Raw genomic sequence first — 12,377 nt, 5'->3', positions numbered from 1 at the left:
GATGAAAAATGAGTAAAGTTTTTAAAACTTGATAGATCTAAAGAAATAGAAAAAAGGAGGGAACAACAACAAAAACTATTTTAAAAGCAAGACAAATACAAAATAAGAAGAAAAATTACCAATAATCATGATAAATTTCAGTGAACTAAATTAAAAAGGAGATCAACAGGCAATAGCAATATGCCACATGCTCCTTAAGAAACTATATACTATTTGGAAAAAAAACACACCAAAGCATATGGCCCCAAATCGTTGACAATAAAAGGATCAGCAAAATAGCTATTAAAGTAAAAGGCACCAATAAAAAAAAAAGAAGATTCATATTCTAATGTTTAAATAATAGCAGAAAGGCAAAATTCTGAATTGGTATGCAGATAACCATATAGCTTCAAAATTCATAAGGTAAAAATTGGCAGAACTACAAGTTTGGAAAACCACACTATCGTACTTTGAGATTCTAACCTCTACTCTCAATTATTGATAGATGAAATAGAAATTTAGAAAGCATTTAGGTTTAAACAAATTCAGCAAACAGCCTTATGAAATGGAAAGAGCCTGGCCTGATAGTGAACCCATACTCTTCACAAGCACACATGGAATTCTCCTATATAATAAAAGCCTAATATGCAATTGTCCCCGTGGGCGCTTGTTCCACCAGGAGTTTGGGAGACTGGGAGTTGGACTGCTTGTAATGATGTGCTAACTACTGTAACTACTGATGAAATTGAAATAGTAATAAAAAAACTTCCAGCAAACAAAAGCCCTGGACCAGACGGCTTCACAGGGGAGCTTTACCAAACATTCAAAGAAGAACTAAAACAGTGATGGCGAACCTTTTGAGCTCGGCGTGTCAGCATTTTGAAAAACCCTAACTTAACTCTGGTGCCGTGTCACATATAGAAATTTTTTGATATTTGCAACCATAGTAAAACAAAGACTTATATTTTTGATATTTATTTTATATATTTAAATGCCATTTAACAAAGAAAAATCAACCAAAAAAATGAGTTCGTGTGTCACCTCTGACATGCGTGTCATAGGTTAGCCATCACTGAATTAAAACCTATTCCCAAAAGCAGATAAAGACACTACAAAGAAGGAGAATTACAGGCCAATATCCCTGATGCACACAGATGCTAAAATCCTCAACAAAATTCTAGCAAATTGGATACAGCATTACATTAGAAAGATCATACACCATGAGCAAGTGGGATTTATTCTAGGGATAAGAGGCTAGTACAATATCCACAAATCAATAAACGTGTTACATCATATAAACAAATTGAGAGAGAAAAATCACATAATCTTATCAATTGATGAAGAACAGGCATCTGACAAAATCCAACACCCTTTCCTGATAAAAACTCTCAGCAAAGTGCGAATAGAAGGATCATACCTCAACATAATAAAAGCCTTATATGACAAATCTACAGCTAACATCATACTCAATGGGCAAAAACTTCAGCCATTTCCCCTAAGAACAGGAACAAGACAGGGATGCTCACTTTCACCACTCCTGTTCGACACAGTACTGGAAGTGCTAGCCATAGCGATCAGACAAGAAGAAATAAAAGGCATCCAAACTGGAAAAGAAGTATAATTGTCATTATTTCAGATGACATGATATTGTACATAGAAAATCCTAAAGACTCCATAAAAAAACTACTAGAATTAATAAATGAATTTGGCAATGTAGCAGGATACAAAATTAACACCCAGAAATCTATGGCTTTTTTTTAATATATGTTTTTTATTGATTTTTTACAGAGACGAAGGGAGAGGGATAGAGAGTTAGAAACATTGATGAGAGAGAAACATCGACTAGCTGCCTCCTGCACACTCCCTACTGGGTATGTGCCCGCAACCAAGGTACATGCTCTTGACCGGAATCGAACCTGGGACCCTTGAGTCCGCAGGCCAACGCTCTATCCACTGAGCCAAACCGGTTAGGGCTCTATGGCCTTTTAAAAAATATATTTTTAGTTATTTCAGCAAGGAAAGGAGAGGGAGAGAGAGAGAGCAATAGAAACATCAATGATGAGAGAGAATCACTGATCAGCTGCCTCCTGCACGCCCCACACTAGTGATCAAGCCCACAATCCGGGCATGTGCCCTGACCGGAATCAGACCATGACCTCCTAGTCAGCGGTTCTCAACCTGTGGGTCGCGACCACTTTGGTGGTCGAACAACCCTTTCACAGGGGTCGCCTAAATACATCCTGCATATCAGATATTTACATTACGACTCATAACAGTAGCAAAATTACAGTTTTGAAGTAGCAACAAAAATAATTTTATGGTTGGGGGTCACCACAACATGAGGAACTGTATTAAAGGGTCACGGCATTAAGAAGGTTGAGAACCACTGTCATAGGTCAATGCTCAACCACTGAGCCACGCCGGCTGGGCTCTGGCTTTTTTATATACCAATAATGAACTCACAGAAAGAGAAACTAAAAAAAAAATCCCATTTACCATTGCAACAACAAAAAAATTAAGATACCTAGGAATAAATTTAACCAAGGAGGTAAAGGACCTATACTCAGAAAATTACGGGATGCTGAAAAAAATAGAGGAAGATAAAAAGAAATGAAAGAATATACCATGTTCATAGACTGGTAGAATCAACATCATTAAAATGTCCATACTACTTAAAGCAATCTATAGATTAAATGCAATCCCCATTAAAATACCAACGACATATTTCACAGACCTAGAACAAACTCTCCAAAAATTCATCTGGAATAAAAAAAAGACCCCGAATAGCTGCAGCAATCTTGAGAAGAACAAAGTTGGAGGGATCACAATACCAGGTATCAAGCTATACTACAAAGCCACTGTTCTCAAAACTGCCTGGTACTGGCACAAGAACAGACAAATAGACCAATGGAACAGAACAGAGAACCCAGAAATTGACCCAAACCACTATGCTCAATTAATATTTGACAAAGGAGGCAAGAACATACAACGGAGTCAAGACAGTCTATTCAATAAATGGTGTTCAGAAAATTGGACAGCTACATGCAAAAAAATGAAACCAGACCACCAACTTACACCATACACAAAAATAAGCTCAAAATGGATAAAGGACTTAAATGTAAGACAGGAAACCATAAAAATCTTAGAAGAAGCTATAGGCAGCAAAATAGCAGACATTTGTTGTAGCAATATCTTTACCGATACAGTTCCTAGGGCAATGGAAACTAAGGAGAAAATAAACAAATGGGACTTCATCAAAATAAAAAGCTTCTGCACAGCAAAAGAAACCATCAACAAAACAACAAGAAAGCACATTTGCCAATGTTATCTCCAATGAGGTTTTAATCTCCAAAATTTATAGGGAATTCATACAACTTAAGGAAAGGAAGGAAAACAATCCAATCAAAAAATGGGAAAAGGACCTAAATAGACACTTTTTGAAAGAGGACATACAGAAGGTCAAGAGACATATGAAAACATGCTCAAAGTCACTAATCATCCGAGAGATGCAAATCAAAACAACAATGAGGTACCATCTCACACCTGTCAGAATGGGTATTGTCAACAAATCAACAAACGACAAGTGCTGGCGAGGATGCTGAGAAAAAGGAACACTCATGCACTGCTGGTGGGAATGCAGACTGTGCAGCCACTGTGGAAAACAGTATGGCGTTTCCTCAAAAAATTAAAAATGGAACTTCCATTTGACCCAGTAATCCCACTTCTAGGAATATATCCCAAGAAAACAGAAACACCAATCTGAAAGGATATATGTACCCCTATGTTCATAGCAGCACAATTTATAATACTGTAGCTAAGATTTGGAAATGAGCCTAAGTGCCCATCAGCAGATGAGTGGATTAGAAAACTGTGGTACATCTACACAATGGAATACTACACTGCTGTAAAAAAGGAATTCTTACCATCTGCAACAGCATAGATAGAACTGGAGAGCATTATGCTAAGCAAAATAAGCCAGTCGGAGGAAGATAAATATCACATGATCTCACTCATTTGTGGAATATAATGAACAACATAAACTGATGAACAAAAATAGAACCAGAGTCATTAGAAGCATCAAGCAGACTGTCCAACCTATGAGGGAAGGCGGGGGGTGAGGGGGTAAGAGATCAACTAAAGAACGTATATGCATGTATATGAGGCATAACCAATGGACACAGACAGAAGGGGGGTGAAGGCATGTGCTGGGGGGTGGGGGCAGCCAGGGAGAGGTCAATGGAGGAAAAAGGAGACTTATGTAATACTTTAAACAATAGAGAATTTAAAAAAATACTTAGAATAAATTAAACAAAAGTCAGATAAGACTTACATTGAAAACTAAAAAACAATGCTGAGAAAAATTAAATACATAAATGGAGAGAGATACTGTGTTCATGGATGAAATATTCATTATTATTAAGATGTTAATTCTCCCTAAATTTATCTACAGAGTTAACGTGATTGCAACCAAAATATTAGTAGGGGAAAAAAGAAGTAGACCACACGACTTTAAAGCTACCGTGAAGACTGTGGTTCTAGCATATAAACAAGTTGTTCAGCGGGTAGAGTAGAATCTAGAAATATCTATCTATCTATCTATCTATCTATCAATCAATCAATCATCTATCTATCTAATCTAATCTATAAAAGCCAAGCGATCAAACACTGGAACAACCTGTCGCTGTCACATGCACTGTGGCCGGCCAACTGGCCCAATGTGTGTGTGTGTGTGTGGGGGGGGCGCTGACACCTCCCCCAGGCCGGCCCCCCAACCCCGATTGGGGGTGGGCCCAGCCGGAGGCCGTGGCCCCCCTCCCCTGCTGGCCCCGCCCCCGATCAGCCCCCATCATGCACCAGGTCTCTAGTATGAAGATAAAAGAGCCCAGACATATATGGTCAATTGATTTTCAATAAAGGGTGCCAAGGAAATTCAATGGGTAAAGGACAGTATTTTCAATATATGGTATAAAAACAACTATGTATCATTTAGGGGGGGGAAAAACTTCAACAGTTACCTCAAACAACACTCAAAAATTCAAGATAGATCACAAACCTAGGCAAAAAGTTACAATTAAAAAGCTTCATATGTAATAAAATATCTCTTTGACCTTGAGTCAGGCAAAGATTTCTTAAGACACAAAAACCACTAACCATAAAAGAAAAATAAATTGGAATCTCTAAATTAAAATGGTCTGTTCTTCAAAAGTCATCACTAAGAAAATGAAAAGGCAAGCACAGCCTAGAAGAACACATAAAAAGGAATCAATTCTTGATAGATTGTACATCTAAACCTAAAAGGTAACTAAAAGGCAGTAACTCTAGGGAAAATAGTTAGAAAACACAAGAGACTATAACCTAAGGCAAATGTTTCTTAAATAGGATATAAAAAGTAGTAACTATATAAAGGAAATATTTGATAAACAAAATGTCTAATAAAATAAGACAGAATAGAGTATATACCATATGTTTCCATTTGTATAAAGTTCCAAAAGTAGCAAAACAAATTTATGGTGTTAAAGTTATGATATTTACTTTTGTATTTGCTTCTCTGGATGGGCTCACTTGGTAAAAATTCATCAGGTGGTACAATTACAATTTGTGTGTTATATGTCAATATGTATAAAGTTAAAAAGAAAAACCCAACCGCTTTTTTCCCCTAGTCTTGTTCCCTCTGAAGTTTTCTACATCTGAGTAAAATGGCAACTCCATCCAGTAGTTCAGGGAAAAAGCCAATGAAGCCTCACTCAAATTCTTCCTTTCTTGTATGCACCACATATAATCCCTGGTAAACATGTTGGAACTCTGACCTCTGAAACCTGCTGGCTGGCCTGTCATCGCTAGCCTGGACTAAGATAATGATCTCATTAGCCTCTCTAACTCCCAACCTTTTTCCCTTCCGTCTGTTTTCCACATGGCAGCTGTAGCAACCATTTAAAAACATACAACAGGTCCTAGCCCAGTGATGGCGAACCTATGACACGCATGTCAGAGGTGACACACGAACTCATTTTTTTGGTTGATTTTTCTTTGTTAAATGGCATTTAAATATATAAAATAAATATCAAAAATATAAGTCTTTGTTTTACTGTGGTTGCAAATATCAAAAAATTTCTATATGTGACACGGCACCAGAGTTAAGTTAGGGTTTTTCAAAATGCTGACACGCCGAGCTCAAAAGGTTCGCCATCACTGCCCTAGCCGGTTTGGCTCAATGGATACAGCATTGGCCTGCGGACAGAAGGGTCCCAGGTTCGATTCTGGTCAAGGGCACATGCTTGGATTGTGGGCTTGATCCCTAGTACGGGGTGTGTAGGAGGCAGCCGATCAATGATTCTCTCATTTCTCTCACATCATTGATGTTTCTATCTCTCTCCCCCTCTCCCTTCCTCTCTGAAATCAATTAAAATATATATAAAAATAATCAGCTCATTTTATCTGTTCGAATCAAAGCCCTTCTAGTATCTATGAAGTGCTCTGTGATCTGGCCCCATCTCTCTCCTCCCTGCTTACTCCACTCCAGCCGGGCCTTCTTGCGGCTTCTTGGATGTATCAAACATGCTCCTGCCCCAGAGCCTTTGCACACGCTGCTTTCGCTGATATCCACAAGCCTTGCTCACTCGTCCGCTTCAGCTTTCTGCTCTAACGTCACCCATCTGAGGCCTGCCTTGACAATTTTAAGACACACCCCTTGCAATCATGTTCTATCCCTTTCACTCCAGCTTTAGTTTTCTTTGTAGTGCTTATTACTGCATGGTAACATATTAAAATAATTAGTTTGCTGTCTTAAGGTTTACTAAGATAGGTATGTTTCTCTTGTTCACAACTACATCCTCACCACCTAGAACAGGGACGAGCACGTATTTTTTAAGGAGTATTGAATTACTAAATAGAATGAGATACAGGATCTTCATGCAGAAATTCATAAAGCTTTATTAAAAGATGTGAAAAAGAAAGATGAATCATTTTAAAGGATAGCAAGCCTGAATATCATAAAGGGTCAATGAACCCAAAATCAGTCTGAAAACTAGGTGTAAATTCAATTAAAATCCTGAGTTTTTCATAACATTTAACAAGATTATCTGAAGTTCACGTGGCAATGCAATGCACTCAGAACAGCCAGGACAATATGAGCAGGGGAGCAGGGGATGCACAGGGAGGGAGAGTACTGTTCTACCAGATAATGAGACTAATTAATAAGAATCTGTGCCAGGATGCCTGCAGGCAATTCATGCCCTCATGCCCCTTCCCTGCCCTCCTCTAACTCACAGGGCTGGATGTCAGGAGCTACATTTCCCCCGATCCTGCCAGCAGATTTCTGGTTAGATTCTCAATGAAAGACACTCATATAATGAAGGCAGAAGTACACTTTTGCACTTTTGTCAAGGATTGGCAAATACCTGATGGACTTCAGCAGATGAGATGTGAGATTTTGCAGCATCCTTCGGGTGTTTTCTGTAAATCACCAGCCTAAGTATTGGTGACAACTGATTATTTCCAGAGATTTTCTGTAGTTTCTGCACCTTCCTGACTTCCTGAAAGTTAGTGGCAAACCTGAGAAGTAGCAGTCACTTCCTGAACCTTTATCCCTCTAGGCCTGCTACTGCTTTTGTAAATACCCAATTCTCCAGACTAAATCTGCTCTTGCTTGAAATACCTAAAGAGGTTTGTTTTCCTGACTAGACTCTGGCTGAATGAGAAATTATGGTTAATAAGATAGTGTGGTAATGATTAGTACAGAAATGAAAGAGAAAGCTCAGAATTAGACTCACGATATATGGAAACTTGATATTATAGAAGTGAAACTGCAGGTCAGTTTCTTAGATAGTTAACAGATCAATAGTTCATATATCAAAAATGAACTAGTTAATAATACTGCTATAACCCATTTCATAATATATACCCATCTCAAAAGAAAATAAATTGGATCCCTACTTCTACCCATATACAAAAATCAATTTCAGGTGAATTAAAGCCTTGAATGTGAAAATAACTTTTATAAGCTTTATAGAAGAATATTTTTAAAATTTCAAAGAAAATATTTCTTAAATAAGACACAAAAAATCATAAATCAGAAAGGAAATTCACCTCTGCATATCAAAAAGCATCTTAAACTCTCTTCCCCTCTTGGCCCTCCCAAAACATTCAGACCAAAAGCCTGAGGTGGTTCTGAGCAAGGCAGGTATCAAACAAGGGGGAGGAACACAGTGGCCCAGGGAGGTAACAGTTCCCTCAGGGCGGAGAGCCTCCTTGAGGGGTGGGGAAGGAAGTGCCGGAGGTCAGAGCATAGGCTGGCTGAGGAGGACGACGACCTGGAGTGGTGACAGTGGCCCCATGTGGGGCGCTGGGCCTGAGTAGGTGGGGGGGCTATCCATCCAGGGCAGAGGTGGTGACGGCAATAAAGATAAGTTACGTACAGTGGGATCAAACAAATACACAAATGAATATTAAGGATATGGAAGTAAGGTTTCTCACTGTTGGAAATGGAGTTGCAAATATAGAAAGGTAGAATGAACCCAAATAGTATTGGATTGGAATTGGAAGTATTGATGTAAACTCATGGCTTACATCTATCAATTGATGGGTCAACTGACTGACAGACACACAGATTTATTCCCTACCTCTGACTGGGAGGCCTGGCAGCAGCAACACCTAACACTCCGCTTTTGACTTCTAAATACTAGTCTCCACTAAAAGAAACCAGGGCTCCTTGGAAAATAGCTGGCGCCAGGGGTGGACCATTTTGTGCAGTAGAATGTTAAAAAGTGCACAGAGAATGTTTGGGACATGTCAAAAGTGCACAGATGACAACTTAAAGGGGCTCCCACTGGCCAGACCAGGTACAATTTCAATATCAAAATAAATAATGCTTGAAACAAATTATACTGCACTGAATAAGAAAATCATAAATCCATACTGATATTTAAAAAATGAATAGACTGAAAGTTTGATGAGGAACAAGATAGTTTCCATCTGTGGAAAAAATGTTAAAGGTTTTCCATGTTACTTTTTTAAAAAATATGTATTTTTATTGATTTCAGAAAGGAAGGGAGAAGAAGACAGAGATAGAAACATCAATGATGAAAGAGAATAATTGATTGGCTGCCTCCTGCACACCCCCTACTGGGGATCGAGCCTGTAACCCGGGCACGTGCCCTTGACCGGAATTGAACCCAGGACCCTTCAGTCCACAGGCGGGTGCTCTATCCACTGAGCCAAGCTGGCCAAGGCTCCATGTTACTCTTTATCATGTTCATGCTCTCCTTATCTTCCAGAAAACATAAGGATACTTATACTTGCTGTCTTAGTGTCCCCATTTCTTCAATCCTATCATCTGTGCCTTTCTTTTCAGTTCTGGAAGAATTTTCTCCTCAGTAAAGGTTATTATTTTCCTACTTTGCATCCTGGTAGCTACTGCTGGACACTGTAACTTCTACATTGTAGGGTGCGGGACCTGTAAGGGGAGGGTATTCCTTTAAATACTTTTGTGCTTTGTTCTGGGACAGGTTACTTGGAAACACTGGATCTTTTCGGGGTTTGCTTTTAAGCTTTGTTAGGTTTGGACCTGAGCAGCCTACAGTCTAAGGCTAATTCAGCTCTACCACTGAGATGACCACATTCTGAGAATCTATCCAATGCCTGTATTACCATGAAGTTTCTCCACTCTGGCTGGTGGGAACATGACCTCTTCTCATACATGTGAGCTCCACACATGGTTCTGCCTGTTCATTATGGTGTTTCTATCCCCAGTCCCGGGGAGTTTCCTCACCAATGTGCTCGACTGGAGAACTCCTGGTAGGTCTCCAGAGTTCTATGTAGCGCTCTCCTCTCTAGTACTCTGTCCTGTGAGTTCTAGTCACGTTGACCTCCCCAAATCCTCAACCTCAACTCACAGAGACCACTAAGCTTGTATGAGTTCCCCTTCACTGTGGTGAGGCCTTGTAATAAGTTGGGGCAATCATGGGGCTCACCTCATTTGAGAGATCAATATCTAGCACTGCTTAGCATCCAATGTCTCAAAACTACTGTTTCCCATAGTCTGTCAGATTTTCTTTATTGTTTAAGACCTTAGGGGAAGTCTGGACCCTGTTATTCCAAGATGGCAGGAAGTGGATGTGGAGAATGGAATATTTACATTGTTTCAAAGTACCCCTCCACAAAAATATTTACCAATTACAAAGAGAAAAACCTAGAGAAGCCTGGCAAACATCATTTTAACAAAAGGACCAAAATAAACATCATTAGAAATGGGACACATTGGAATCGTGAGCCATTTTATAATGAAGGCCCTTACTGGTTACACAGGGAAGATCACAGCATTTACTTTTGTGATATTCCTGCCAAAGATGTACCACCTGAATCTAATCACGAGGAAACATCAAACTCAAACTGAAAGACATTCTACAACACCACTGGCCTGTGAACTGTATAAACATTTTGGCAAGTAATTTGAGAACAACTATGAAAGATGTTTATACCTTGTGACTCAGCAATTTAACTCATAAATACATATTCTAGAAAAACACATACATGTGTACAAGAAGAGACCTACTGGAATGTCCATATGGTATTATTACAGCAAAATGTTAAAATCAACTTAAATACCCACCAAGAAGAGAATGAAATGTATAGCGATGAAAAAAGAATGAACTAGAGCTACACATAGCAACATGGATAAACGTCATCAACAATGATGAGTAAAAATAATCTATTACAGATATGCATGGGAATTATAACAGCAAATTTACAGGGCAGGTAAGAGGAGAGAATACAATGTAGGAAGAATATACCAGCAGTTTCAACTGTCTTTGTAATGTTTTATTTCCTAGGATAGATGGTAGGCATGGATTTTCATTATGTTATTTCCTTTCCTTTATGTCTGAAACTTTTTTACTAAAAAATGTTAATAATCTAAGTTGAAAAAATTCCATCCAAATTCATTAAAATAAAAACATTGCTAAAACATGTTTTCTGAAAAAATGTATTCATAAGGAAACTCTATGCAGGCAATCCTATATAATAAAAGCCTAATATGCAAATCGACCAAACGGCAGAATGACCGGTCACTATGAGGCGCACTGACCACCAGGGGACAGACGCTCAACGCAGGAGCTGCCCCCAGTCCACAGGCCCCAGGCCTGCCAAGGGGGTGCCGGCGGGAGCCCCCCGATCGCCCCACCAGTCGCCCTGCAGATTGGCCCTGATCGCCGGCCAGGCCTAAAGACCCTACCTATGCACGAATTTTGTGCACTGGGCCTCTAGTATCAGATAAACTTTCACTGCATTGACAAATAATTTCCAAAACATTTGGCTAACTTTGACAGTGTAGCAAAACCTATCAATTTCATCTGGAATCTGACCAAACTGATAATTCATCCAGATTTGAATAACTGATAAAGGTTTAATAAATCTTGAAAGACTGAGTAGGATGGCTATCAACCAGCATTGATGAGTAACAGTATATAGGCTATTTGCCACATAGTTGCAAAGAGCTACACATATTTAACAAAAAAATTAACTTACCACCCCAAAATCATATTTTTAATTGGGAATCATGCACACATATAAGATGAGGTATAGGATAAGGGTTTAAAGTTTCCTGTCAGAGGTAATAGGGTAGAGGTGTTTCTTTCTTAGCCTTTGGGCAAAACCAACTGTTTGAAAAATTCATTTAGGTTGGCTATGTGGGCTAAAGAATGCTGACTTGGATTTTAATGAAAAAACATAAATTAAGCCATTTCAAAATGAAGATAAAAAGACCTTGCAGGTCTTGATCCTTGTGAGCCTTTGGAATGTTTGAACTAGGCAAAATAACCTTTGGAATGGGCCAAACTAACACTATATTCCAAACAACTGTTTGCAGACATCCTGATTAAGAGGACTGAAATTTAAGGACATTCCTTAAAATCAGCACCACCATGTATAGCTAAAAAATAACTTAGCTTATTAGCACCTATAGAAATTGCTTCCTTCTATTCATATAATTATTTCCCTTCCCCTTCTCATAAAAACCCCTTGCCAAATTGGGACATAATTTGGGTTTCTGCCTGAATCTATGCCCCTGGGTTGCAATTTTTTTTATGATATTAAATAAATGCTGTTGCTACTCACTTTGGCATTTTAAGTTTTTAGGTTAATTTTTAAAAAATCAGTAAAAGTGCTTATTTGTGCAGGGTTCTAAAAATGCCAATGACTTCACAACTGATTGAGTAGATGCCAGATTGCTTTCTGAGGTCATCCCAATTCCCAACCCCCATTCCTAGCCAGATCCCAACACATATAGAATTACTTATGGGACTTTTCAAACTTTTAGAATTAACAGAAAGATGGTGAAGTTCCTATAGAAGGATGTGTTTTCGATACATCTTCCTGGCCACAAAAGAGCATTTGGCACTTTTTGA

The 12,377-nt window shown here is 38.8% G+C and overlaps 1 long non-coding RNA gene across 1 annotated transcript in view; it reads right to left on the bottom strand.

Moving 5' to 3' along the window:
- LOC138997975 (uncharacterized) overlaps positions 1–12,377 on the bottom strand; it is a 39,682-nt gene that overhangs the window by 13,024 nt on the left and 14,281 nt on the right. The window lies entirely within an intron of this gene.

This window comes from Myotis yumanensis, unplaced genomic scaffold (genome assembly GCF_028538775.1).
Source record: "Myotis yumanensis isolate MYYU_CA2020_CCGP unplaced genomic scaffold, mMyoYum1.0.hap1 SCAF_19, whole genome shotgun sequence".
Lineage (NCBI taxonomy): Eukaryota > Metazoa > Chordata > Mammalia > Chiroptera > Vespertilionidae > Myotis > Myotis yumanensis.
The sequence above is the reverse complement of the archived record's forward strand: the minus strand, read 5'-3'. Positions and strand labels throughout refer to the sequence as shown.